Source organism: Humulus lupulus, chromosome 2, assembly GCF_963169125.1.
Source record: "Humulus lupulus chromosome 2, drHumLupu1.1, whole genome shotgun sequence".
Taxonomy (NCBI): domain Eukaryota; kingdom Viridiplantae; phylum Streptophyta; class Magnoliopsida; order Rosales; family Cannabaceae; genus Humulus; species Humulus lupulus.
Window position 1 is genome coordinate 89,109,612 of NC_084794.1, and position 3,892 is coordinate 89,113,503.

At 30.0% G+C, this 3,892-nt stretch overlaps 1 long non-coding RNA gene across 1 annotated transcript; it reads right to left on the minus strand.

The window, feature by feature from the left end:
* Positions 1-2,141: 2,141 nt before the first annotated feature.
* LOC133816168 (uncharacterized) lies at positions 2,142-3,624 on the minus strand. Its single transcript, XR_009885048.1, has 2 exons — positions 3,405-3,624; positions 2,142-2,375 (listed from the first exon to the last, which is right to left on the minus strand). It is a non-coding gene; the product is annotated as an uncharacterized LOC133816168 (long non-coding RNA).
* Positions 3,625-3,892: the final 268 nt, after the last annotated feature.

Genomic DNA, 3,892 nt, shown 5'->3' on the forward strand with positions numbered 1-3,892 from the left:
GATAGATAGATAGATAGTAGTAGTAGTAGTAGTAGTAGTAGTAGTAGTAGTAGTAGTAGTAGTAGTAGTAGTAGCTAGTAATATGTATAGTATGTTTATTACTGTGGATTTTGGTTCAAGCCGAGACTTAGTTGGAGACTTATAGTCACACTTGTAGATTTTATAAGTTTAACCTATAGTTTAAGAATATTAATTATAACCTAAGGTTTGATTAATATGACTGATTATGAAGATGATATTTATTATACTATAAGGTTTAGATAGACCCAATAAGATATTAACACTTGTCATGTGTAGGTTTAATGAGAAATTAAGTATTTTGAGGAATAAGTTTATTAAGAGTAATATTTGAAAATCCTAGGGTCTGCCATCAGCTTTGAAATCATTAAAGGACTTAGTCAAGGTTGTTTACTCTATTCGAATTAGGCTAAAAATGTGTAATTATGTTTTTAATATTTCAGCGTATGTCGATATATCGCAGCTCTAGGGGACGATATATTGCCATATGGGGATACGAAAAACACGTAGCTTCGCACGACAACCTCGATGAGCCTCGGGTATATCAGCCCAGGCGATATATCACCTAGCATGGGCGATATATCGGCTATGGTGCATGATTTTTTAACAATTTTGAAACCAAGCTCATTTTAATCCTTAACCTCTTGATAAGTCCAGAATCTTTCTGACCGAGCCTTCAGCCTCTGCTGAACTATTATTCAAATATTTTTCAAATAAAAAGCCATTATTTTATTCAAGCTAAATGAAGATCTTTTCATTCTTGAACTCTATAAATAGGACCTAGTATCCAGCCATTTCTTCATTCATCAAGCTGAGTTCAGAGCCTACAAGCTGCTAGGATTACTTTAGAGTGTTAAACACTTGGGTTGGGGTTATAAGCTTATTAAACACTTGGGAAGTAAGGTTTATAGTATATTGTGGTTTCGAGGTGTAGTTCAGTCATAAAAGCATTCAAGGTATTCCTAATTCTAGTTCCTTTCTGTATTGTTCTTAATAGTTTTTCTCTACTCAAATCCTAACTCAGTACTCTTTATTCTTGGTTAGGCATCTAAGTTCTTTTAACTTGAGGTTCTTATTGGTAAGTATCTTTCTCAAATGGTTTAGTTCATTCTCTTCTTCTTCTTCTTTTAGAAGTACTCATCTTCTCATTTTGGTATTTAGGAGTGTTCCGAAATCCTGACTTTGTTCTCATCATCCCGGTATATTGGTAAGGAAAATAGGATAGTTTTATATGCTTATATGTTATGTTGATATGTTATGATAAATTATGCTATAATATGTTATGTTATATTTTCTTATGTTTCATGGTTATGATTTACCCTACCTCAAATATTAGACAGGGGACGTAGATGGGTTATCATAAACCTACCATGTGATCTAACCTACCTCAAATATTACAAAGGGGACGTAGATGGTTTATCACATGTTTTAATGGCCATTAATAATATAGTCTTATATGATGTACGTCTTTATAGATATATGTTTATAGTTTATAGTTTATGTGTATGATTATGTTTCATGCTTGTAGTAGATGGTTTATCACAAGAAAAAATGCTTTTAATAACACCAAAAATGTGTTATCAAAAAATACCATAACACTTTTTGATGTGTTAAGACCGACTATGTTATCGTAGGTCAGGGTACTTTACATAACACTTTATCATTGTTATACAGATGTGTTATTATATTGTCAACAATAACACACTTTCTGTGTTATTTTAATAAATAGATAAGTGTTTAATTATATTATTTATAGTCGATTATATAACACAAATTTATAAGTATTGAAATGTGTTATATAACACATTTCAATACTTATAAATTTTTGTTATACTACACTTTAGTATAACACATTTTTTGTGTTATACTACACTTTAGTATAATACATTATTTGTGTTATATAATGAAGTTTGCATAACAAGATTCTTTACATAAAAAGTGTTACTGTAATAGATATTATAACACCATTTTCGTATTATTTTAATATTTAGATAAGTTTAAATTCTCGTTGTATATTCATTTATATAACACTAATTTATTCTATTATATTTTAATTTTTTTTATATAATTAAAATTAACTTTCTAATATATACTTGCATCATCAAATGAACTTGATTTTCAAATAACAAAAAGTAAAAACATTCAACATTGTATTAACAATCCACAAATTAGTTTAAAACATTCAACACTGTCATCAACAACAAAATATTCTTTAAGTATTCAAGTAGTCTTAAATATTCAACATATTGAAAAGTTACTACTTTCAGCACAAAATATTCTACAGCTGTCCAACACAAAGCCTTCAAAATTAAGGATCCTTTTCTCCTCCAATTGATGGAGAAAGAGATATTTTTCTCCTGTAATAGCAGATAAAAGGTAAGGTATATGCTTAAAAAAATTAAATAATATGAATCAAATAATAAAACTGTATACAATATAAGACCTAAGCAAGCAATACCAGGTGAACATACTTCAAAATTCAAAATACTGCTATCACACAGTGAATAGATACATATTACAGTAAACAAACATTAACATTTTCAGGTTAAAGGGGCCTCAATTTCACCCTAAAGACATCTCTGGTTCAGGTGCTTAATTACTGAGACAACATGTTAAAAGTTTGGGAGATTTGAGTTACAAAAGCATTTAGAATGATACTATTATTTCTAGGGTAGATCCATCGAATCTCATATCTCATTTAAAGGAGAAGTGTAATAGAACATGGAGCTCAAATAGGTACTAAACTCTAGACCTTAAGTTATTTGGGCACTAACAAGTAATTAGAAAACAGTGATACATATTCGCAGAGGATGTTATTTCAAAAAGATGGATTTGGCACAATTATTTTGTGTTAAAAATCAGTCTTTTTGACCTTATATTGGATAGACCAGACCCTAGCTCCTTAAAATTTGTTCCAATCAAGTTTACAAATCTATAAGTGATGATCTCCAATGAAGAACATCTCATTTAGTCAAAGACATGCCTAAGATACAAGTTTGAACCTTGTCTTTTTAAAGTATAGGAGATAAATGAAGCTAGAATAGTTTAATTTTCTGATACCATATTATGAAAGAAAATGAAATTGTATTGAATTGAATGAATACAGATTAGGCATATAAGGTCCAGTACTAAGCTCAAAATTACTCTCAATAACTTAACTAAACTAACTGATTTAACTAAATTATATATATATATAAGGTCTAGTGCTAAGATTAAAGTATGTGCTATACTTACTAATGGTGACTTTGTACTGTACAGGCATTACAGTCTCAGACCCCAAATGAAACTCTAAAAGCTCCAAGCCAGCGTATAAACAGTCAACTAGAAAAAATTGAAGAAAGACATTTTCCCAAGTTAACAGTTAGAAAAAGAATATTATTACATACCAGCCAGTTATCCATGAAGCAAATGGTGACCATGTTGGGCCAGCAAGCTTGGTACTCCAATAGTAGAGACCCCCAGAAGTAGAAGCATAACAGAAGCTAGATACTAAAAATCAAACACAAAATAAGACAAAAAATCTTTCAGATCAAACCACTATATTCACACAAACATATAGAAAAACATAAACAAAATAAAAGAGAGAATTGGTAACTAACAGCTAGTTGGGCATAACTGTGATTCAATTAACTTTTAGCCAACTAGTACAAGCCATCCCTTAGGTGCCTAAACTCACAACCAGTTAAGTCTATCAATCTCACAGTGTCTATACATGCAATTTATGCCATGAAATACTCCCAAATAGACGAGACAACAACAAGCTAATAACAATATATATACCAAATGTGTCATTAAATAGAAATTCTTATTTCTTCAAAGTAATCAGACTATATACAATCAATAGGCACAAAGATGTACATATATATTTATAAAA